Source organism: Coenobita brevimanus, chromosome 66 (genome assembly GCF_032717465.1).
Source record: "Coenobita brevimanus isolate Jiangsu-jjx chromosome 66, ASM3271746v2, whole genome shotgun sequence".
Lineage (NCBI taxonomy): Eukaryota > Metazoa > Arthropoda > Malacostraca > Decapoda > Coenobitidae > Coenobita > Coenobita brevimanus.
This window is the reverse complement of record NC_137019.1, coordinates 37505635-37532699: the sequence shown is the minus strand read 5'-3', so window position 1 is coordinate 37532699 and position 27065 is coordinate 37505635. Positions and strand designations below refer to the sequence as shown.

General features: G+C 40.6%; 1 protein-coding gene across 1 annotated transcript in view; it reads right to left on the bottom strand.

The window, feature by feature from the left end:
• LOC145405347 (adipokinetic hormone/corazonin-related peptide receptor variant I-like) overlaps window positions 1-27065 on the bottom strand; it is a 126506-nt gene that overhangs the window by 99235 nt on the left and 206 nt on the right. The window lies entirely within an intron of this gene.

Below are 27065 nucleotides of genomic sequence, written 5' to 3'. Positions count from 1 at the left end.
CTTCTGCAGTGTACTGTCCTACTTTTGGGTGAATAGGGAAGGAGTGGAGGGATGTGTGAATATCCGGGAAATAACGCCACTTGGTTATATAGGTGCCACCGCATGAAGGCATCCCCTCCAATGCAAAGGCAGTCTATCAGGCTCATTACTCCCATTCTGTGAGTCACCTTCATATAAATATTATCCTCTGCTGCAACCAGAATGTAACACTAAATTTGACAAGAGAATGGCAGTGGTAATGGTGGCACTATTAACATTCTCACTCTCCTGTGACTTACTGTTGGATGAAAAAAATTATCTCACATTAGTTGTATTAAAATAATAGAATTAAAACGACCAGGAGAGGGTTAACGTAGGCAGTATTAGCACATCAAGAACCCTACATTCACTTTCAGTTAATTATAATTGTCTGCTGCATCTGGATAGGAAATGGAGTTCTCCCGTACATGAGAGTGTTCAGACAAACAATAAACCTTACTTTAATCCCAAATATCCCTTATAACACAAGCCTCATCAAGAGTACATTCATGTGTGAAAAAAAAAAAAAAATCATTCCCGCTCTGTAACTGTGATCTTAGTCCCCCAGACCACCACCCACCGCTGAAGTTATTAATGTAACCTAACTTAGCATCTTTACAAAATACTGAGACAGTTGGAGAGTCCATGTGTATGGTATGTAGGAGGACTGTTGGGCCTTGATAGCAGGCTGTGAAGCCTATGCCCAGAGTCGGACACATAAAAAAAAAAAAAAAAAAAAAAAAATGACGTCAAAAGTTTGACGTCATCAGTCACTTATACGCAGTTCTTATTTAGGAACGTCTGGTCCGGGGTGATTATGTTCCTCTTAAGGGAGGTTTTAAGAACTGAAGAGGTCACATATACTCTCCATGTCTCTCCTAAGTTAAGGAAAACCGCCAGGCATCAGCAAGAATAAATAACAAAGTACTTTATCGCATACAGAGGGGACGGACAAATAAGACCCCTTTTGTTCCATTCACGGGCTCTACAATCGCATAATCGTTCATAACACCTCCAGTCTAATGACATTTTTCATACTACTATTTATTAAGCCTTAACTAATTTATTCAGCTTAGGAGAAATAATTCGTACCGGAGAAGGCAGACAAGGACAGGTCTTTCCTAAGTTGAACTTAATCTCTTGACAATAACAACAAATATATTTATAAAAGGACGTCCATAGGCTTCACATAGTATCCCTTCAACTTAATGACCCATTTTTCGACGTATCGTTGCCATCGCCAGATGTTTTTACTCGGCTTTATGGAAACCCTTCGTAATGCAGGGCTTAATTGGATATTGTTTCTGATCCTTTTAATACCAAATGATTTCTCAAAATGATAATAGTAGTAATAATAATAATAATAAAAGCGCCTGGACGTAACAACACGTGAAGTCTTTAAGCATCGGTAAACTGAGAACGACGGGGTGAAGCGCTGACTATTCTCCATTTACACTAACTTGGCCGAAAAACTTCATCCCCCCATATGGAATGCTGAGTTGAAACAAGAGATTAACACTAGAATATGAAGAAGTGAAGAAGTGCTATGGAAGGATCCAGCCGTAGCATTCTCCTTGTCTGCTACTGAGCTATGGGAACGAAGCGGCAAAAGAACGAAAATCTGGGACAAGTTAACGTGAAAGCTATAGTTAAAGTGGTGCATTACTTAATCTCTTTATTTCGGTGACGTGGTTTATCGATACATTCTTCTCATACAACACAGTACTACCAAATTACCGTTTCATCCTTCACTCATTGTCGAAGAGAATTTCTGTTGTCGAGCGAACTTTTGCCGTCGATTGTACTTTAGCTTTAAGAGGTAAAAAAGAATAAAAATGTGTCAGCTTTCTTTACCTGAGAGAAACCGTACTCAGCAGAAGGGTTCAGAAGACAGGAAAGGAACTCAAGTAAGTTAACATACAAGGCAGCTTCCCCACGCCCCAAAACCATCCAGTCGAAAACTGACAGGACAATGTGAAAAGGAACATCGTGAAGTAGAGAAAAAACGAGCAAGGAAAATTTTACATGAGAGAGAGAGAGAGAGAGAGAGAGAGAGAGAGAGAGAGAGAGAGAGAGAAGATAAAGCTTTAGGAAAGAGAGGGTGACCGCACAAAGAGATTAATGGAGGAGAAAAGAGGATTGACAACAGGGGAAAGAGAAGATACAGTATAGGCAGGCATGCAGGGAGGTAGGAAAGCAGGAAGGCAGGCAGGCAGGGAAAAAGGCAGGCAGGGAAGCAGGAAAGCAAATGGAGAAACACGCCGTTAGGTAAGCAGACAGACCGAAAAATAGAGAGGAAAGTAGGGAGGAAATTTAGAAGGGAGGGAGAGGAGGAGGAAGAGTGGATAACTGAAAAGAAGTAAGGTAATGAAGGAGGGAGATAAAGAGAAAGAAAATAGTGGGAGGAAACGAAAAAAGAAAGGAGATAAGGAGAAAGAGATGGAAGGAGAGTAGAAAAGATAGGGGAGGAGAAATAGTGGAAAGAAAAAAGGATTGGAAAGAGGATTGAGTGGTTGGAAGGGAGAGAGAGAGAGAGAGAGAGAGAGAGAGAAGAAATAAGAAAGGGATGGATGGACAGAGGGGAAGATGGATGGACGAAGAAAAGGAAAGAAGAGATTGAGTAAGAGAAAGCGGGAGGAGGGAAACGAAAGGAGGCGGGGTAGAAAGGAGAGACTGAGAAAGAAAGTGAAGAAAGAAATAAGCGTGGAAAAGAATGAGGTATGACGGGAAGCAGCGACGCAGAGAGTCAGACAGAGAAACAGGGAGACAAAGATAACAACATGGAAGCATGGAGATGGAAAGAAAGGAAAATGTGGAACTGTGACTGGATATGAGAGCAGGAGAGGAGGGGTAAGGGAGGAGAGGAGAGGTGAGGGAGGAGAGCGGGGAGGGGGGGAATGGGAGAGGTTCTCTAGGATTCAATTATGCATATCGTGGTTAAAGTAATCTATTTGGCTAAAATAATTATCAAATCGCAGTATTTCCAAAAATCAAGTTGAGCAATAACAACCTCCCCATAATGACCATTTGGGGGCACTCCAGTATGGCCGCTGCGTCCATTTCAATATTTAAGTATCCAACACTTCAGTTTTATCTGCATTGATTTTTCATTTAGAAGTAACTGACATCAAGTGTTTGAGTTCTGAGAAACTAAATACGCTTATTATTTTGTAACAGCACATATTTACCATCTATCACGATATTCTGGCCAAGTAACTGAATAAAACTCTGTAAAATAAAAAAATAAATGACCTGTTCCCTATTTTCCTTGACTAGCGAAAATATACTTGATTTTTAACCCGTCTTTCAAATTTCAATGTGAAAATTGGAAAGTGAAGAAGAAAGTTGAAGTATACTTCAGATGGATCCCCCAGGGATACACTGGAGTAAATGTTTTTTGTCAGAAGGATGGCTCAGGTCACAAAGACACCTTTTACATCAGCGAGAAAACATAGTTCAGAGTCAAGAGGACACTTACTCCAGGCAGACAGAAAATATTAAGAAGTTTCTTGAAATAAACGCAATGCGACCACCATTGAATCCCCGTCGTCTTGGTAACGGTAGAGGCATCAATGACACATTGTAAAATCATGCCGCGTATCATAAAAATGATCGACTGAGGGTTTATATATGAATGTTACAGGGAGCCGGGAAAAGATGGAATCTGTTAACAGATCCACATCACCCTAATCAACAGATGCTACAGCACTTCAGATCTGATTCTGTTAGTGTTTGCTTCATCTTCACAAACCTTCAAACTAATACCGCCAAGCTATAGCAGTGAAACGTAATAGATTACATAAAGCAGCGGCTGTAAATAATGATCAGTAAGTATTTAGAAATCTCAGTGCTAGTGACATTATTGCCACATATGTAGTGTAATGTCCACGGTGTGTCATATCGGGATACAACAGGGAAAGACTATCAGGAATGCAACTGGTTCTAAGCAAGAATTAAAGGAGCCATTGTGTTACTTTCTACCCCAACCATTCAAATAAATAAATCAATCAATCAATAAATCAATAAATAAAGTTCCTGACTTGGATATAGCCCGCATCCCCTGAACCAGTCTCATTAACACTGTCACATCTCGGCCAGCCGCACGAAAATCGTATAAAACAAGAAGGAAGTTCACTGATTGCATTCTCGGATCTCATGATGGAATTTCAAGTAACAATGTCGGCCAACGTGCCATCTCTTAGAAAATAAACTTTAATATGCACATAGATTCTCTCTGTACTTTGACTCCCTTTATCTTTGCCAGCAAAAGCATACATTATCACCGTTGGCTTCCAATAGGCAGTGTATACATGATTTTTGTTGGAGAGTCGCCATCTAGATCCGGGCTAATGTATGGCCCGGTTCCCTCTACAGGAGGGATAAATCTTAAAAAGAAAAGAAAAAGCCATCTAGATGTCTTCCGATTGCACGTGAACAATTACAAGTTCGAAAGAACTATATCACATCACTAGCTTTCCTCCATGGTTATAGACCGAGTGCATGAAGAGAACCATGAACTAATGAAACGTGAGTGAAACGATTGCTTTTGACAGAAAATTCCACAGGACCGCGGCATTCGATGCAGATTTTACCAGATGTATGTTGCATTGCAGCTTCCTCTGATCTTACAACTGTCCACGTTCAGAATCATGATAGGTCATTATATGACACCACACAATCTAAACACCTGCAAGTTCTCCATCACACCTGGATTTTTTTTTTTTTTCCGATGTCATGAAACGAACTCCAATATTACAATAAATGGACAAAATGTTTTGCAGAAAATCAGGTGATTTGTGTTAATAGACTTTACGGACATTGTTCTACCAGTTAAAAATTGGGCTAAACATACTCAAGAAAAATGGGGGAGAGAAAGTTCAAACCTCTGTGGAAACGTTCAAAAACACATGATATATATATCCTAAGTACCTGAAGAGCCCATTACAACCCACATTTTCAGTTGTTCAAACAGACCAGGGCATCAAAGAACATAATAAAAGAAAAAAAGAAAAACAGAAGTACACAGGAAACCTTTTCTCGAAGGCAAGAATAGTAATCCAGCCAAGGGATAAAATATGGCTGTTTATTCTCTATTATTATCATAGCTATCGACTTTTTCTTTGTAATGGCGGAAAATATATAAAGGCAATCGGACAGAGCTGCTGAAGAATGGTCATGTGCCTAACATCGAACCACAAACCATACAGATTTAGTAACTGTGCAGATGATTACCTAGTTACATACCGTGCCACCACTCACAGACATGCTATTATTATTGTTTTAATTATGTTCGTGGTCCGCTTTTACCAAAACTTACCAGGTTTGCACAAGAACACACCCAACGTAGATATTATTTTTATGCATACAAGGTCACAAGGCAAAAATATTCTGACCTCCGACCAGTTGGTGGGCACGGGTTTTGCTTCCTTTGTGTGTTCATTCTTATTATTCCTGTTAGTTACACACAGCTTTATTTACCCTTAGATAGACCGTTCGAACTGCGGAGGCTAGATGTATGCTGCACTAGTTTCTTCAGTTCGTTGACGTGTTTTCCCATTTTATTCTTGCTTCTTACAGGCAGTTTTTTTTTTTTTTTTTCAGTTTCGGAGGGATTTTCGAGCTGGAGGAGGCAGGTATAGCTCCTACGATCGCTTATGCTACGAGGGTGCGTTCCTAACATAAATAAAATAGTCTGTAGGTGGCAATGGTAAACTGCAAATATGCGTCCACCGACTAAAGGGTTAACTTGTCTTCAGCTAGGGGTCTCTCCTGAGCTACATAAGATAGCCTAATCTAATGGCAGCACGTATAAACTGAAAAAAAAAAAAAAACTGTTGGGAATAAGAATGACTGCCCGCAAATAATAGCAATGCCTCAGCCTCATCGAAAAACCGATAGACGCCCGAGAGCGGCATAAATCGGCTCTAACGAACGCGGATGTGGAAAGCGCATATGTAGAGAACTGGAGAAACGCAAATCTTATGCAGAGAACTACATCGAGTATGTACAGTATATGCAAATGTTGTGCAGAATATATAATTGTGAGTTTCATGTGCAAAATAAACGTTCAGTAAGACATGCCTCCCTCAGTCTATATCAGAAAATCTCAGTCTGTCTGTACAGTATCTATCTATCAGTCTATCGGCGTCTGTTTGCCTCTATCTACCTGTCTGTTTCTCCGCCCGTCTGTCTGCCTCTATCTACCTGTCTGTTTCTCCGCCCATCTGTCTGTCTATCTATGTCTCTTTCCACTTTACCACAATCTGTTTATGTAACTCGATTTAGCTTCGGCTTAATTCTCTTTTAAAATTCATCCCTTTATATAAATATTCACAATCATGCATTATCTTTTAACTCATATATTTTCCAGTCCCGAAATGATTACCAGCATGTATGAAAAAAATTATTAACTTAAAAGAAAGTCCACTGTTTATTTGTTGACACGCCAATATGTAATAGATGCAGTTGGGGGGAATGTGGGTGTGAGGTGGGTAGGGGTGGAAGGAGATCAAATGGTGAAATGAGGAGAATATCTAGTTTGAGGCTAATGTTTCGATAGTTCTTCTCTACTGCCATATCACTTTATTATCTGCATATTTGTATAGCATATGGATACTACAATAGGTCACGAAATGTTTGCCATCTCTCCTGTTTCTCTTTTTCATGGTAAATCAGTGCCGTGAATCCTCTCAGAATGTGACGCTGACAAAAAATAATAATAATAACACATGTGGGAAGGTGCTGGGAGGAAACAGGGGTGAATAAGGGTAAAATTTATTCATGACTTGTTCCAGAAAGAAGCCTCAAGTCTGTTCACACGCGTCTCCTTCCATCTCCTTCTCAAAATTCATCCGAGTCTTCCTCCACCTTCTTCCCAAAATCATCAGTGTTGGTTGCTGCGGATTCACCACACCGGATTTCGCTGACATGGACAGAGAAACATAAAAGACGACATGAATTTTGATGCTGATGGTGCGCACAGTACAATGTTTCCAGACTACAAAAAGGGTAACCAAGTTTCTACTTTCACTAAAAATAGTGACACACACACACACACACACACACACACACACACACACACACACACACACACACACACATACACAAAATGACATTCGTTATTTCCCTAGCATTTTGGACTTGAAAATTCTAAAGTTCAAAGTAAAAAAGAAAATTGACACTGAGACATCACTTCAGGCACTAGGAAGACGTGCTATATATTTCATTTTTGTTATCTGCATAAGACATTATTCAGAACAAGAACGACTTTTCGGACTGAAGGAACAACCATTATTAACCACTCCAGCACAAGATGGCTACCTTGACTGGAAAAAAAAAAATCGTCTGGTGGTAGTAATCACGAACGAGATGAAAGAGCTGTCTTATTACCAAAGGAGTACGTTCCAGTACTTCCCTCCTTGCATTTTTTTTTTATTCAGTTCTCACAATGAATCATTTACGTCAAATATTAATCTTCTGTACAATGGTCAAACATTCGCTTTTTGATAAGTGCATCAGTTTGTTCATAAACAGTGCATCCTTATACAAAATCTGAAGTAGGACGAAGGAGGAAAGTGGCTTACCTGCAAAAACAGTAAAGCCTATTATTAACAACACACGATATAATTAACAACAACACTTATGTCAATAACCAGAAAAACAAATCAGTGACAGCAATCAAATTCGAATGACTGAACTAGTACACTTTAAAAAATCAGATGAATAACTCAAGTATACAGTGTATATAACTGCTTTTACACCGTGGAAGAGAAATCATAGGACTCATCAACATGACCATAACCATTATTGCTGCTTTGAATCTTGTAAAAGAAAATCTGTTTGTTCTTCATATTTTCACTTAATTTAACTTTGTAGAAACTTTCCGTAGTAGGAGGCATTGGATAAGTTTCTCTCATCCTTCATTACATACTTCACTTTTGGAGATCTGATAAGATTTCAGGTTTATAGTTTGTTGATAAAGCGAATAAAATATTGGTTATACGTCATTGAACTGAAGGGCGTAAACAGACACCTTAACTCACGAGATTATTTCATGTGCCCCATCAGGCCATCACTACCATTACGTATGCTGTATTCTCGCTCCTTCCAAATAATTTTCTTCAGCTTAAGAGAGATATTTTGGACTGAGAAAATTAGGTACAGCCCGATTATCATTAACCCTGCTGAACCCCCCTCTTCCTACCTGTTCTCTCTCTCTCTCTCTCTCTCTCTCTCTCTCTCTCTCTCTCACATACACATTATATATATAGACATAGATAGATAGATATAGATATATTGATATAGACTGATAGATAGATAGATACCTACTTCCCTTCCTCCCTCCCCCAAGCCACCCTTCCTACCTCTTCTCCCTCTCTCTCCTCACATGATTATAACTACAGGAATATTTTCAACCTTTATTCACACGCCAAGAGGGTCCAGGCAGAATCAAAACTGTTGTATCTTCTCCAAATACAACTTTGTTTTATGTTGATATAATACAATACTGTAATTCGGTACTCCCAGGCACTCTTTATAAAATTTGTAACTGGAATCCGCAGACCCCAGATTGGTTGGTTATTGCTGATGTAGAATAATGTGCTTTGGGTCTACCAGTACTGTATTTTACCCTGGACTGAAAGGAAGCCAGAAGACCCTCAGTGTATTAATACTGTCACCATTAACCCTCTTAGTATTGGAAAACTCAAGTAATCTATTCCATATGTAGGGCCAAAACATAACCCTTTCCTGTGACATTTTACTGTTACCCATTGATCTCTAAACTGAGTCACTTCATCCTCTACCGAGCCTTAACTCCTCTACCTATCTAAATCTAATCAACACTGAGTTAAGCTTCACCTTAGTCTGTGCCGTATGAGCAGCTGGGGGGTCAAAATTTAATCACTTGATCCTTTGACGGTTTTCTGTTATTAAAACTTAATATGGCGCAGCTTTGTTTACTAGTTTTTAACGATCCTGTGAAGAGATAAACATAAATTTTAAACAGACAGACGGAAGAACAGACAGACAGACAATCATGCCATCCAAACACATAAATTACTCGGTACTCGCGTTGGTGTAATTGTGTTTTCGATCAGTATGTTGCTAGAGCCATATTTCAGCTGCCATTTATTTTGTCTAAAGTCCTTAATAATTATTCAATATTGATTTTATTCATGCAAACTATATCTTCCTGTCTACTCCACAAGTCTGCAGCCTTGTTCATCGTGCAGTTATTGCCATTTCACCATTGTTACCAGTGTGCCAGCCATGCAATCCTTCGTCTTTGTGATCCAGTCTCCACCATTGTCCTCACGTTGTGCTTCGTGTCGCTTAATACCCGGCATCACCTGGATTCTGCCTATTTTTCGACACCCATGTTTGTTTTCAGTTTTATTTATGTCCAGAGAGAGAGAGAGAGAGAGAGAGAGAGACAGACAGACAGACAGACAGACAGAGTTACCCATTATTTACCCATTCATGAAGAATACCTCCATCTTATTTTCAGCTTTCGTTTCCAGCCCCTTAATATCACAACAGTAGAATATATCCAGTGTTGCCATTATAGCGGTGCACAATACTCTCCTTTTCTCAGGAAACATAATGAGAGTCAGTGTTTATGTTACAAGCGCTTGTGGCTATTTATGAGATGGTGAGTCTGGGTTTGAGAGAGATGGTGTCAGGATGAGGATCAGCACGCAGCTACCATTACCAACACACACACACACACACACACACACACACACACACACACACACACACACACACACACACATATGAGAGCGACATCAAACAAAGCATAACTCCAGCTCCTGCTTTGCGAGCGCTGGTTAAATCAATAATGCTATGCTAATAAGCGTTGTTTGTGTGTGTCTGTCCACAGTTCACTCCCTTGAGTTTCGACGTGCCATACATCAGAGGACTTGGAATGACGAACTGACAACGATGGTGTAAATTATAATTGCGTGCGGTTAGTTGCGCGCGAGCCACGCTCATTTTTTTGCCCGATTTCCCGCCAGACACTGGGAACCCTGCACAGGTCATACCACTGGGTGAAATGAGCTGAAATTTTGCATAGGCATGCCTGGTATTTCAGAGCAGGTTTATAAAGTTTGGTTTCAATGTGTGTCTCAGGAGCCGCATGGGAGGGGGGGTATGAGTGCCCTCGGCAGGAGTAAGTGCTTACCGGGCTTCTAAGGGTCTGTAAAAATAATTACTCGACCAATGCAATGCCTCCTAGCCTCTCCGTAGCTTTTATATGTTTCAAAACGCCTGGTCAGTGATAACAGCGCAAGCTTATCTTGTTGTAGAATTCTTTGAAATACAAATAAAGCCACCAAACTTACAGCACTTTATTTTCACCGGATTTACTCTCACGGCCTCTCCCCGCCGCGAAACACAGTTTCAGCTCATCCAGGCTATTTTTTTACCTACCCCCTATCCCTCCCATATCTTTACCCAGCTGACACATCCATTGTTGGAGAAAATAAGATTACAAACCTACACTGCACTCAGTGCACTAATGATAAAACGCCTATTTTCAAAGGATATGCTTTCCTGACTCATCTCCGCCGCCCACCAAAATTTCAGTGGATGTCATCCATTACCTTGGTGTTTACATCCTTTTCTGTTACTTCCTCTTTGGACGGTTTCGTGGCGCGATTTAAGTCATGTGGTGTACAAACGAACGTATCATTCTAATCATCTATCTGTCTATCTATCTATCTATCTATCTATCTATCTATTGCCAGACGCCTTTATCCCGTAAGGGGTGGCCGTAAACAACTCGCCTCCATGTCGCCCTGTCCCCCGCCATTTCACTGCCCTGCTCCCAGCTCACACACCCCTCTCTCATATCATGCACACCACTTTATTCAACTTGGGAAACTTCACACCGTATCCAGGGAGATAAAGATGACAATATTTCACGACATCTCACGTTAGCTGGATGAAAGAATCTTGAAGCAGCACAACTAATGCTTGAAGAAACGTTCTCCTGGTTAAAAAGATAAATTTAATGTGTGCCTTACAAAAAAGGGAGTTCGAGGAAATTCCGTTATAATATTTAAGAATCTAACCTAATTCATAACATTATACAGAGAACTTGATTTTAAAGACGAGGATTCGAAGTTTTCGCGTTATAATCAAAGCTAAGATATGCAGTTCAAAATGAAAGTAATTGAATCCCTTCGACGATGAAGTTATTTTTTCCCTGTCGTCAAACTACTTTTCAGGAAAAGATAGGCCCACGTACAGAAAGATTAAAGCAAATCATTTTAATTATTTCAGTTAATACGAAAAATATTCTCTAAGTTTAGTGGAGTACTTTCGAGTCGAGAAATCAAGATTAACTCTTTCATGGTTGGTACAACTTAACATTTAATTGCAGCTAACGCTGGATAATTGTATTTATCGTGAGAATGAGTCATGGGAAGGCTCAGTTTCTTGTGACTCTCAGCTGAATCTAATCGTTTAGCGTTAGTTGCAATAAAATACTAGAAAAAGCAAATCATGAGGGGGTACCTTACCTCCGCCAACGTAGTGTCTGTTTGCTTGTTTGTGTACAAGATATCTGAAGAAGTTGTGACTGGATTTGAATGAAATCTTGTGACGTGGAGGGCAGCAGAACAAAAAAGAATTCATAAGATTTGCAGGTGGATACAGATCCGGAGGACGATTTTTTTTTTTCTTTTTTCTTTTTTTTTTTTTTTTGCGTTAGCGGATGAACGAGCTTTGTGAGATTGTACAACAAAGCTGACAAAGACTTTAAAATTACTTGACTATGTGCGAACGTAAAAGTAGGTGGGATCCATAAACAGCAACAAAACAACAACAAGGGAAATCTAACAGCATGCTGAGTGGAATATGCCAAACAATTTCTCATACATCATACGAAATTTGGGAAATCTGGTTTCATCTCAAAAGTATTTCCATCTGCGCACTTTTTCAGCATTATTCTTTATAAACAGTTCAGATCGGCTAAACGTGCCGCATAGTCATTCCCTTGAATGACAAGTTAAAACAACTGTGTCAAACACCCGTCATGGGCTCCTGCCCACATTGTTCATCTCATCCGTTTCGAGCCTTTATCACTATCCTAGTTTCATCAACTTTCATACTTCTCCTTCTCACTCACTCAGTTAACATATCCACTCATCTTCTCTAACTCTCACCTTCAAATACACACACACATATCCTTCCCACTTTCCTATGTAAATAATCTGAGCATGAAAGTAGCGTTCGCATTTTTTATATAAAGCAATGATTTTGTGCTACATACAATAGTTATTCCGGCACCTCTCTTGGTACAATTGATCTAATGGAAGTATAATTATACTAAAGTGTTCGGATTTTTTTCTTTTGTGACGATAAAACAAATTCGGACCGACTTGGATCCTCTTCATATAGGAAGAGAGTGCAAGAAATTTCCTAGTACAAACAGTTTCATCTGTGGGAAATATTCTGCACTCCCTGTACAATACTCTGCCCACATTAACTAGGCACAAAATCGTTATATCCCCATCTTGAATGTTGATTTAAAACAAGGGGTTAATACAAGAAGATGGCGCTAGTCACAGCGATTAGTGGCAAGCATGGCGAGTCGAAAAATTGGCTAATTCTACCATACAGTTACGGGAAATACACTATAAAATGATGCATATCGCCTCTACATAAAAGCTAAGAAACTATAGTGCTGTATGTGGAATCTTCAGCATCGTACAGTGCATTACGTACCTGTGTTAAGTTTTCTTTACACGTGATTACGCAGACGCTTACTTCGCCATACTCACTCTGCACCATCCTTTGATCACGCCTCCTCTGGCCCAGTCAGCCCTTGCAGGATTTACTGGGGTCTTGGTTATGTGTGTGTGTGTGTGTGTGTGTGTGTGTGTGTGTGTGTGTGTGTGTGTGTGTGTGTAGCAGTTCAGTCGTCAAGTTTTCGTGGGAATGTGGATAACTTTGACAGCTGGAGTAGTTACCTGGAATTTATTACTGGTAATGTATTCCACGGATGCTGTTGAATGGATAACCTGTTTGTGAAGGCATGGAGAGAGAGAGAGAGAGAGAGAGAGAGAGAGAGAGAGAGAGAGAGAGAGAGAGAGAGAGAGCGAGAGAGAATGTGTGTGTGTGTGTGTGTGTGTGTGTGTGTGTGTGTGTGTGTGTGTGAGTGGAGACAAGAAGAGAAACTCAACTGGCTGTGAATTATGAAATATTAGTGACCAGGATGGGAAACGTGTGGCGAAGCTGGATGGGGAGGGTAGATGTAAGGACGAGGAAAAGGAGGGGGGATTTGAGTGTGAGAAACATGGATTGAGGGAAGGAAATGGGGATGTTAAGTAGGCGGGGGAAATAAGTGCAATATAAGAGGGGATAAGTGAATTTAAGTGGGAAATGAATGGCAGATAATTGAGGATGAGATATATATGAGTACGATGAGTGGAGGTAGAGAGTATTGAGGATGGTGATCAAGTGGGTAGAGATATGGGCTGCAGACTGAAAGGACGCGGGATCAGACCCAGGGTGGCCCAACTTGGTGATATGAATTTCTTTAAGACCGTTTTATCAGATCTTCCAAAAGACCCGTAAGCGTGTCATGAGGGCCCGCATGTCCGTCAGTGAAGGTGGCTCCCTAACACCTCTCCCTTAGCTATTTATTTTTAGATATGGCTAGTTCATATCTTTTAGCATTATGTATGTACAGTGAAACCACATTAGAAGAATTTACGTAACACAGGTAAGAACGGTGAAGTGTTAAAGCAAAATAAATCGCTAAGGAAAAGGTGTTAGGAAGCTTTCTTAATCTACGAGAATACGGGGCAAAGATACGATGAGCTTTGAATGAGACAGCGCCACAGTATATTCAATATGGACGGTGAATATAAACGTCCAAGTGGTGAAATGTGAAAAAAAAAAATGTAGAGGGAGAGGAGTAGTGTGGGAGGGGAAGAAGTCGAAGAGAACAGAAAGGAGAGGAAAGGGGAGGGTGGGTGAGGGAGGAGAGGAGAAGGAGGAGGAGGAGGAGGAAGTGAAGGTCACTGTGGAAGGAGGAAGGGACGAGGGTGAAGGGGGAAGGAGGAAGGGAGTGGGGTCGGAAGGAAGGGTGACTTGGGAAATAAAAAGGGGATAATGGAAAGAAAGGTGTGTGTGTGTGTGTGTGTGTGTGTGTGTGTGTGTGTGTGTGTGTGTGTGTGTGTGTGTGTGTGTGTGTGTGTGTCTGTCTGTGTGTGTGTGTGTGTGTGTGTGTGTGTGTGTGTGTGTGTGTGTGTGTGTGTGTGTGTGTGTGTGTGTGTGTGTGTGTGTGTGTGTGTGTGTGTGTGTGTGTGTGTGTGTGTGTTTGAAAAAAAGATAGCTGAGTTTAATTTGTTGAGTCAGAACAATACTCACAATGGAGGGACGAGGTAGATGTCGACACAGAGTAACTGAATGAAAACTTCCCGAGAATAGCAAACGAAGCATCTCTGGAGGTATGAAGTAAGGCACCCAAAACAGCAACAGCAAACTCTCAAGAAGTACAAAAGAACATCTAACGGAAAAAAGGAACATGATCATAATGACAAGGAGAGATGACTTTGATGCAGCAGAAATAAAGAAAAATATCAACTTGAAGAAAATAAAAGATACTCGAAAGCTAACATAGGAAACTTGCAAGACGGCAGGTGGCCAGAAAACAACCAAGAGCAGGCCTGGTATAGGAGAGAATCAGATGTTTGCTCTAAGTGACTCAAAAGGAAAAGGTAGTGTTCAAAACAGCAAGAACTCTATGCAGAAAATACAGCATTAGCTCTATGACCGATCAATCAACTCAGATTTAGAAAAAAATATATAATGGTGGATGCAGTGATCCCCATCTTATTCATTAATAGAAAATGAAAAATGCTTTGAGAGGAATGAAGAGGAATAAGGTTAGAGGTGATGATGGTCTCAGCACTGATTCTATTATACAGTATATGCACGTGACTTCGAATTAACTGAACTAAGAAAATGTTTACAAAATATTTAGAAGACAAGACATTACCTAGTTGGTGAAAAAAGACGCCTATTACTCTAACTCACGAGAAAAATTACCTTACAGACCTATAGACCTGCAGCCCAGTTATTCTCCTCACCTGTTGTGTAAAATCTTTTCACAGAAATCCTAGCAATGCAAAATGATCCTATAATAAAATGAGTAAATGAGAACAGGCCGGGCTTCTTCGTGGTTATTCAACAACACGCCATGCTATTAATCCAACAGGTGATTGAGAAAACTTCAGGATATAAGGAACCTTCGTGCATGGCATCTATCGACTACAAGAAAGCATTTGATTCACCTGAAATGATAACAGCAACTCAAAGGCAAGATGTAGAGAAACTTACGTTAAAGTACTACAAGAAATTTATGAAGATGGTACCGCCATCATTAAACCCCATTAGGATAGCTAGAAAATACCAATGAAGAGAGGTGTTAAGCAAGGAGATACACTATTACCAAAGTTATTTAGAGCTCTCAGAAGTTTTGATTGAGATGAAAAGAAATTAGCATCAACGGTGAGCGATGAACTAATTTATATTGCAACGACATAGTTCTTTTTATTTGTTCAGGGGAGGGGCTACAAGAAAGGACAGCCAGCCTGAAAAAGGGCAATTGAAGGGTTGGCTTGAAAATAAATATGAAGACGAAAATTACAATTGACATGATCAGGCCCTTTGGGAAAAAAATAAAAAACCACAATGTGCAGGGGAATGCATATACCTACTACAGGCAGTTGATGAAGACCCGCCTATGACAATGAAATAAGACGAGAAACAGAAATGCGATGGAGGATTTTGGTAAAACGAAGTAAAAATATGAAAGTTAACCACATGCCATTATGTTAAAAGTGACGGCTATAAAAACCAGCGCGTCCTTGCTGTTTTAACTAACGGATGATAACCGTGGAGTCGTACTTAGAGGTGCTCACTCTTCAGAGAACAATGGAAAGGACTATGCTAGGGGGCACATGGTGAGGTAAAAAGAGAGGTTCCTGGGCAACAGAACAGACGATAGTAGAGGACAGTCTTCACACACACACACACACACACAAAAAAAAGAATGATATGGGCAGTTCATGCTCTTCGTAGAACCGATAACAGAAGGACATCCACGATAAAAGAAAGGCAACCCAGAGATAGAGTATGAGAAAGAGAACAGAGAACAAGATGGCGGGATGAAATTCGGAGATTCACTGGGACTGGATGGAACAGGCTAACAACCAATAGCTCCGAGTAGAAATATACGGGAAAGGCCTTAGTCCTGCAGTGGTCTGACTCAGGCTCCTGTGGCTGTTGGTACTACTGCTGCTGATGATGATGATATTAATGATGACGATGATGACGAGGACGATGATGATGATTATAATGACAAGGATGATGGCGACGACAAAGGGAGAATATTGAACAATGAACTTCGAAATTCAATTATGCGATTTTTTAAGCCCATCATATTGTTAAGAAAAATTGAGAAGTTTCATGGTTGTTTGAAAAGTGTTCGATGTTACTGTTTGCATCTGTACAGTTGAGGAAAAAAAGTTCGTCAAATATTGCACCTCATCTACATCTCACTTTCATCTGCTGGCTAATATTCATAGGCTGAGAAAGATTTGTTATGTTTCTCAGCCCATATATGAGTCTCTCTAATATTGTGCATCACATAGGGAAGTGTTAGATATGTCCAATGTATGAAACAGACGAGTGGAAGTAGAGGCCAATTTATATGCAGGGAAAGTGACGGTCATTTCCCTAGTATGAGGTAAATACTGTAATAGTAGGCTAAGCTGTGGTTTGTGAGGGAAAGTAAGACATGTTTTATATGTGATGTGGACACAGAGGAATAACACCAAATTAAACCTATACTATTCTTGGATCTAATATAGGTGACCAGTGTAACTCTATCAACACCATTTCACCAGTTCTGTAAGGATAATACTATGAGAACGTATTCAAATTGGCTCTTGAGTTTTCGTAACACCTCCTGGTAAGCGATTTGTAAGCACCTTGAATCTCCATATCCCCTTGTATAATAATGATTCTAACTGTGGCGAGTTTAAAACAATGTAAACATCACACAAGGGGATGGCAAGGTGTCTATCTATATTTATATATACCTCGGATGCTTCCTCCAAAAGAGAGGGAGGTAGCCTTGACAGGACGACACACTCCTAATTTACTCATCCAAACACACACATTTATTCGTATCTTAGCTCCAAGGTGTTATATGAAAAAAGAATGGCCACGGACAGGTGTTACGAAGCCTCACGCCACCTAAAGCAGGGATCTCCTAGTAAAAGAGGCCTGGTATTGGTTTTATATCGTGACTTGTGAGGCTGTGTAGCACTTAGACCTGATACGAGGGAGAATTGCTGGGCCTTGGATCAGACTGCGCCCCCCCCCCCTCCACCACTCTCTCTCTCTCTCTCTCTCTCTCTCTCACACACACACACACACACACATTCACACACACAAACCTACACATTCACGCCCACGCCCATGCCCACACACAAACACACACACACACACACACACACACACACACACACACACACACACACACACACACACACACACACACACACACACAGGTAAATAGATAAGGTAGATATAGTGGATAGACTGATAGATGGAGAGAGAAAGATACATTGATAGATAGAGGGATAAATAGATGATTTCTCAGGAAAGGTATCTCGAGAGCAGAACTTAGGCTCTTTACTCTGTATACTCCATACTGTTTATTCTTCGTTATGTATTGACGAATTCATATAGCATTAACAAGTGCTCGTGGGCCTTTTGGGCCCTCTCACACTTGCTCCTGCGGAGGGCTCTCGCGCTGTGCACTTGCTTTCTCATGCTGGCACTCGTTTCTTCGTGCTTCTCACTCGTTTCCTTGCACTTCGCGCATGCGTTGTGATCATTTCAGGTAATCCGAGTCACGTTTATGTGCAGTTCTAGTCTAACGTTGTCACTATCGGCCGCCAAGGCGACATCGAAGGTCCCATGATGGTCTATTGATGTGCCGTTCTAGTCTAACGTTGTCACTTGGATTTTTTACAGCTAACCAATTGATCGTGTTATTTGCAGCTTAGGGAACGGAACCCAAGTTGTCCGCACGCAATCCGAGATATTAACCACTCGGCCACGGCAACCGACCGGGAGCCGGGAGCGGCGTTTTTTGGTCAAAATTTGATCGCTCATTAAATATACTAAAAGTTTTTCAGTCATGATGGGACCAAATTTTTTCACATCAGCGAATATTTTGCGATTGTTTTGCCAATTTTCGTGCGATTTGAATGTGTAGTTTCGGCTGCCCAAAATACACACACACACACAGACACACGGGTACTGCTATACTGTAGAATATTAGACAGAAAGCCATCAAAAACTCTACAGTGAACGCAACCCTAATTTCACGCACTCACGCCGGGAGCGGCGTTTTTTGGTCAAAATGTGATCGCTCATTAAATATAGTAAAAGTTTTTCAATCGTGATGGGACAAAAAATTTTCACATCAGCGAATTTTTTACGATTTTTGTGCCAATTTTGGTGCGATTTGAATGTGTAGTTTCGGCTGCCCAAAACACGCGCGCGCACACACACACACACACACACACACACACACACACACACACACACGGCTACTGCTATAGTATATTAGAATAGAGAGTTCGTTGAAGTGTAGAAACACCATACAAAAATCCCTTCATAGCCACACGTTTCTCCCTAAGCGGTATGCAGTCTTGGGACAGGAAAAATATGAAAGCTACACCACCGGATTCCGAGAGTTAATGAGCTACAAAGCTGCATGAGTGACTAGGCCGTTTGGTAGAGTCTAGTATCCAACCAGGCAGATTCTTGGCCAGTGATTTCTCCAGGGGCTTAATCAGTTGCAAGAGGGGCGGGGCTACTTCACCATCAAAAATTAATGGGCCATATCAAGCAGTATATGGCACCCTAATGAAGGCAGGGCTACCGAGATGGGTAGGGCCAATTAACGTTTTGCATTATCCATTATTTGTAATGTCGGATTGGGGCAAAAAGTGAACAGACGCTTTTTTCATCAAGAGTATAGTACATAAATGCCTTGTGGTTAAATGAACTAAGGCGCTCCAGCTGTATAGGACTCGTAATGTTTTCCATCTGGGAGTCGGTTGGGGTTTGTTGGTCACATAGTGTCACTGAAGGAAGAACGAAGCTAGGCATCCTTGCCTTAAGTGTCGGGAATAAGCAGTCTAACCCCACGAAATGGAGGTACAAGAAATGAGGAAGTGAGAAAGGCCGAGGAGGAGTTGGATGGATTGTGTGAACGAAGATTTGAAAGAGGGCTGACGGGGGAAGAGGTACAGGACCGAGTTGTGTGGCGAGGATTGGTCAAACACACACCATATAAATGTGAGAAAAGATGAAAGATAAGGATGAAGAATGTACATACAGCCATGAGCAAAAGTTCGTCGACGATCTTCTGCCAGCGCTGGGTCCTGCTATCCATATTTCATAATCCTACTGAAATGTCAGCCAGTATTTTTCCTTCTCATATCTTTTTGATGTGTGCAACATATTTCAGTTACATCAAAATATTTCATGTCACACTTTCCATCGCCACAGCCGGCTGAGATGTGTAGGCAGATATTTGTTCGTGGGTGTACATGTTGGACGATAAAAATAATAGTCGGGTGTGTATTAACTCACTAACATGTACGAATACTGTATGACATCAACACATATCCAACGTCAGTGTTACGTTACATTTCTGCACACACACGCCTTGCTCAAAATTTTAAAAACTTTTTCTACTCTAAATTCATATACATAGCTTGCTCGTTCACCTAATCCTTGCACTCTGGCCGAATACTTTTTTCATGTGCACACATGCTGAATTTTTGTATGCATAATGAAAAGCAAGCAGATATGTATACTGTATAGCTGAAATCTTTAATCAGATTCTCTTTACCTCGGACCGTTAGCTCCTTGAGCTGAAATAGGGAACGGGACTGTAAATCTGATGGTTGCATATGGTAGTCTCAGGGAATGCTCCAGTACATCCATTGTCAGTCACACATTATGGATTTATTCTTTTAAGTATTTCCCGATCGACACTTTCCTTGGAACTTTGATTGCTATTTTGCATTTTCCTGTTGTTATGTGTGTGTGTGTGTGTGTGTGTGTGTGTGTGTGTGTGTGTGTGTGTGTGTGTTTAACCTGAATATCAACTCCTGGGACTACAAAGGACGCTCAAACGCAGTTACTTTCTTTGTCTTCTAGATTACGTTGAACCCGAGAATGTCAGTTTCATTACCATACCGGTATTTCCTAATGACTTTATTCAGCTCAAAAATGATTTTCCATAATGGAGACGTCAGACATAGCCTTCATTATGCCAGAGTTCGCTAGAATGGTGACAAAAATCATCTATAAACAAGAAAAAAGTGAAAATGGCCACCCTTGCCTATTTAATTACTGCTCAGCTTTCTCAGTTGGGAGAAGTCTTTTGAGCATATTCTTCACACAATTTCATTCAGCTTAGCAGAGATTTTCCAACGTACATTCGTTAATTATAGACTTCGAATTAATCTCTTTGACGGTAAAGGTCGTTTTGAAGTTGAATAAAATCGTCTGAAAAGAGCTAGGATAAGATGAAAAACATATATAATAGTAAGAAGACCACATAGTACTAAAATGGAGAAATTAATGGATCTTGTATTTAATATCTCCAGGTGGAAAAGTCTGCCCTGCACTAAATTTAATCGTCTGATAGCAAAGAAAAGAAGATAGCAACGACGTCCCCTCTTATGTAGTTACTTTCCTAGCTAATTCAGTCACCTCTCCAGCTTTGGGACTTTGGGTTAATGATCTTGCTGTCTCAATACCTTGTTTTTTTTCTTCCGCTAAGACATTTCTCGATTTTTTGTGGTTCAATAAGGCTTCATTTCACACCGTCACTGCCAGATGTTCTCCCCATGCTAAATAAAATCATCTGGAGATAGCAATGATAAAATAAGAATTTAAAAAAAAAAAAAGTATGCAGTTACCTTCCTAGCCAGCTCAGATTCCTTAATCTACGTATGGAGTTTCGCTTAATTAACTTTCCACTGCAAGACAGGTGGGGGTATCGATAACGTGGGAAAGAAGAGCAGGGGGGAGAAAGAAGGAAGAATAGACGGGAAAGAAGCTGAGAGAGGGGGGATAGGAGAGAGGGGAAAACAAAGAATGGAGAGGAAAGACGGAAAGAGAGAGAGAGAGAGAGAGAGAGAGTCCCTTGAATAATCATGCAGTCAGCCACAGAATATAGCCATATTTAAACGAGTCAGCCACATTGTATAGCCATATTTCACCGAAGGACGGTAAGCGGCATTAAGTGAAACCCAAACCACTTCAGGTTCCAGCCCTCTTTCCTTCCAATTCACGGAACCACGAAATGAGATTAAGTGACTGATTCTCTCTCTCTCTCTCTCTCTCTCTCTCGTCTTTTGTGATTAGATATCCCTTTCTTTTCACAGGGTCTGCAGTAAAGATGGATAAGAGGGATACTGCAAAGAAATAAAGCCGTGGATGATTGTCTTTTCGGAACGAAATACGCGACCTTGGATACGGAGGTAAGAGGTCATTCATAGGTCTGTATTTGTGTGAGATAAATATTTAGTAAGTAGGGGTGCCCACCTTCCACGCACTTAATATGGTGTAAAATATCCCGGTGGGTCTACTCTGAATGTCAAGCCAAATAATTTTGTGTAACCTTGGAAACCATTTTTTATGTTGGGAATTATCCATAAAACCAACAAACTGATGCCTGGTGGTCTAGTGGGTTACGGAGCTCCAGCCAGAAGAGACCCAGACAAGTTTGTCTAAAAGGTAATTAATATTTATTGCTTACCAAATGATACTCAGGGAAGAGAGATTAGTCGTTCTAGCCGTAAATGTCTGAATACAACAGTCAAACGTACTCTTTACGGTACTGATGAAGTGACATATTATTTTAATGCACATGATTGGGTAATGATGAGTAAGCTGTTGTTTCAATGCAATTTCATAGAAAGAACAATCCTCTAGTTCTTCTGCCACTGTAAAATCTAATTTATTTATCTTTATCTTGATTTTACTATGCATGTATTTTACATCATATCCATATTATAATACAGCAATGTTTTTGAACTGTGTGTCTACTGTATAACTGTATTCCCACTTTCCATACATAATAGTTTTAAAATTACCTTACTGTATTCGCAAAGCCCATTTAAAGTATATGTAATTACTACAGCATAATGCATTTACACAGATGGTTACATGACATTCTTAGTACATGATTTTTGCTGTATAGTGAAGGAGGACTTTGAGAGGGACAGCCATTTTTGCGAGTGAGCGAATATAGGGTAGACAGTATATTAAATTATAACAGCAGTAGTATGTAGAAGAAGACACTGCCACAATAGACTAGGTAAAGACTGCTGCTCTTCGGTGGCATTTGGAGGTGATAGAGCGAGCATGAGCGGAGGTCAGTTTTAAATCAGTCTTTTCAAAGGCAGGAAAGAAAGTACACGTTTTCTCCTTTCTTCTCTCTCAATAAAACTCCCTCTGTACATCATATACTTACATTATATCACTTGTCTTTGGAAGAGGTGGGAGAGGAGAGCACAGGGTAAAGGGGAGTGATTCGCACTTTACCACCATGAAAGGAGCTATATTGTTACTTTCACTAGGCTACAAAACAGTTGCTTTGATTCTACAATGGCTCTCATATGGAATGTTACAGGTACAGATGCATATAGTTGTGCCACCCACAGGCGCTTTGAGAACCAGTTAATTTAGGTGGGCTGTTATTCATGTCAATCAGGTAATTCAATATTCAGTGCCAAGAGGAGGGGTGGACTCAAAATGCTGCCATTGTTTACATCTGCCGGGATTCAGTTCGGTTCCTGTAATTACTCTAGGATTCGGCCGTTTTGAAAACAGAGAGAGAGAGAGAGAGAGAGAGAGATGGGGGGGAAGGTCAGCAAAATATATCTTCAGTCCGAATCTAGCGTTTCCTGTAACACGTCGACAGTGCAAAGTGTTTTCTGACATTTTTCTCAGCAAAAGAGTCTTACAGAACACTGGGAGCATTTTCAAGTTCTCTACATGAAAAAGAAAACATATTTTTTGTCACGAATTCGCGCGATTGTGTATTTGTACAAATTCGTGACATTGTACTTTGGTGCGAAAAAACCACTAACTCTAGTGGAATTCCCACTGGGCATCACTCATTTCAACCGTCCTCGTATGCACTTCGATCGGGATGGTTTTCAGAACATTTGTCACTGTTTCACAAGTGACCATTAGTATGCACGACATTAGTGCTTTCACTGAGTGATTTTATTGCGTGTGTATATCGTTCGCCCTTTCACCGTTGACCTTTGAAGTTTGGCCACGCCTACTTCCGGCGAACACGACCATCTCTTACCCCCCCTTCCCAGTTTGAACTTAGTCAGCTTTGGACCGCCTCGAGAATAGGATTGTTTGCGCCCAGCGTAGAGAGCAGCGTCTCCATTGTACAGCGATTTCCTGGATCTCCACATAGACGGTGATCAGAGAAGTGAGCCTAGCAGCGATTAGCAGCGCTTGGTGTTTCAACACGAAGTCGCCCAGTCTTTCGTAGCTTCAGCCTCGTTCCCTCCACTGACCAGTATTTCCGTTCGTTTTCTAGGCTTAAGTCTGATTAGCTTTTGAATGAATGAGTGAGTGTATTTCCTTTGTATTTGAATTCATGAGTCCTTCTGTGACCGTGAATTCCCCTTTTGAATTCATTTTGACTCATATAACGTAAATTTATTATACTGTAATCAATAAATTTACTGTTCCTTTCTTTGAGCTTAGTGTAATTAGAATCGTGTTTTACTTCTCCACATTAAGTTTACTTTAGTTGCAGAACCTTGTTTGCACAAACTCTTTACATTATTCACAGCTGGTACTTAGGCCAGTTCATCCATATTTAAAGTTAAATCCGTTGTGCCAGCCAGGAGGAGTTAAGCACGGGCAAGAACCTGTCCATTATTATTATTATTAGTTGTTGATTGTCAGGGGTGGAGTCACTTTCTCAAGAGGCTAACAGTACTAACAATCACCATTCGTGAGCGATTAGTCTCTGCTGTGTATTGTTGAGAAAGTTTATAAAATTCTCGTCCTTAGAGAATCGGCGAAGTAAGCCGGTATAAAATAAAACTCACTACTTCATTTTCACAAGTCATCTCCTTGTCTCTACGTTCGAGCAATATTTAGCATTTCATTCTTAAATTCACATTCTCCCCGTGACACTTTTACGCCTGCTATCTACCGACGATTTTGTTCTGATTTTTGATGAAGTAATTTCTCTCTCTGTCTCTGTCTGTTTGTCTGTCTGTCTGTCTGTCTGTCTGTCTCTGTCTCTGTCTGTCTGTCTGTCTGTCTCTCTCTCTCTCTTTCTCATCCCCAATAACTTTCTGAAACCTTTCAAATTCACTTACTTTTTTTTACCTCTCAAAGTTTTCTCGGATTCTCCTTCTTTTCCATTACCCTTCCCTCTCATCTCTCTCTCTCTCTCTCTCTCTCTCTCTCTCTCTCTCATCCCCAATACCTTTCTCAAACCTCGCTAATTCACTTACTTTTTTTTTTTTACCTCTCAAAGTTTTCTCGGATTCTCCTCCTTTACCCTTCCCTCTCATCTCTCTCTCTCTCTCTCTCTCTCTCTCTCTCTCTCTCTCTCTCTCTCTCTCTCTTATTTAGACAATAGACATGTATCAGGCACACAACTATTTGGACCTGTGTCTGGCATAGAATAATATAAACGTCTTGTGGCTTGAGACCATATCTTTCATAACTGCAAAAGCTTGTGCTGTCCTAAGTAAAACAAGAATAACTCTGGTCGATCATATACTTCACGAACCACTAAGAACTTACAAGTATTACGCATCGGGGACTCGAATAATGAACAGCCTAAAGAAATCATCATGACTACGATTCCACGAATTGGGCCAAAATCTAAGTGCTCGCCACCAAATAATGTTGAATGGTCTTATACTATTTCCTTACTCTCTTGGTGTTCATCATAAACTCACTGATGATGACAAGCAGAAATCTCTTGATGTGTGAATATGTTTTCAAGATCACGTGGAACGATTCCGGTGTTGGAGAGCTGACACCTTTTTAAATGAAATGTCACGTTTCTGTATTAATAAGGTTGGCAGCACTTAAAAGAACATCGGTGAGACAAATATACATACCAAAGAAGTCACAGAAAGGTCCCTTCCAGGTCCATAGATCACACGGTACGGAAGAAGAGGAATGCTGAGACTTTACTGGTTGCAAAATGAACACGGTTAAACACTGTCAAACAAGGGGAGATATACGATTGTTCTACTGCAGTTTTACTACGATTTACTGGCTGCTCTCTCCCTGAGCCTAATGAAATCTGCTTAATTTAATCAAAATGATGCTACACCTCATAAATCTCATACAGCCCATGAATCCACCACCTTCATGTAGGAGAAATTTCAAACCCTTGCTCTCAGCACAACTCATGAATGAAATCCACACAGCACCATTCTCAGTTCTCGAATTTTTAGGTGCATGACATTCTCTTGTAGGGGTTCTGTCTGTATGACACCCGTAAGATGATTCGAATGCAATGTGCTAGTCACAAAGCAGCTGTATTAGAAGATGTAGAGCAGTAGTATTGTCTTTTTCTGCCACTGAGCTACGTAAAATAAGGTACAAAAGGACAAGTATCTGGGCCAAGTTAAAATGAATGAACTAAAGTAACTGTATCTTCGTGAACAGCCTCGTGTAGACTATAGTTTATTCATTATGACCAAGCAGAGGTTTCCGTCCTTTTGCAGCTCATTTAAGGTAGCTAAGTGCCAGAACAAGGCAATAGTATGACTCAACACCCTTGATATTTCACAACTTTTTTTACTAGCACCATAGTCTAATATTGATTTCTTGTTACACTGTAGCTCAGCATTCAAGCCAAGAGAGACGGCAGTTTCATGCATAGATTACTTGAACAGAGTATAGCGAAGCTTCCAACTTAACACTGGACAGCGGGTTTCTTTCTGTGTGAAAGCCTGGATAACGACTCTCCTCTAGCCAGGATTAGGGAGTAAAGAACGAGCAGAAACTAAGGCTCACGACTGAACTATACACTTCTAAAGGTTCACTACTTCAGGGTTCATATTACACAGAGTCCTTAAGTCGAGGCCACCCCACACGGGATGAGGCGTCAGTCAACAGACAGACAGACTGATAAATTATTTTCCCTCACTTTCCTACCTCTTCTCTTTCCTCTACCCCCACCCCTCAAATCCTGACATCTCTCATTAACTTTTCTCAACCCCTGGGGAACAAAAATAAAATAGAGGACATAATTTTTAACCTCCTCGTTAATGAAAGTGAAGCCTTGTGTTTTAATTATATGTCGGAGATCTTGTTATACTTCACCGCTGCTGTTATAATGCTGTCGCTGTCACCTGCCTGTCTCTGTTTGTCTGTTCTATCTGTGTCGTTATCTTTCTTTCACTGTTTCCCACTCTTTCATTGTCCTTGTCCTTACCACCTTTTCAATCCGAAATTTATCAAGAGCTATCACTCGCTGTCTCTGTCACTGTCTCTTCTTGTCGTCACTATCACTGCCCCTCCAACATTTTCGCTTTTTTCAGCATCACTCTCATTCCCTAATTGTGTCACTTTCCCGGATCTCACCCGCATTGTCTCTACCAGTCTCTTTTTTCCCCACTGTCATTATCACGGTGAATATCATCTTCCCTGATGTTATTGTCACCTTCTGTCCACCACTTTCCATCATCTCACGGTCCCCGTTTCTTTACTTTTTTAAATACAAACATCTAAGCATTATTCGATTTTTCTACATTCAGCATTTTCTAGTTTTTACCCTACATTCGGAATTTTCTGTTTTTACCCTATCACTACTTTATTAACATTGCTCTTATTAACCATTGTCATCAGTATACACATTAATTCGTCACACTCCTTATTTTCAGTTATAACTATACAGTACACTGCTCTAACTGTCC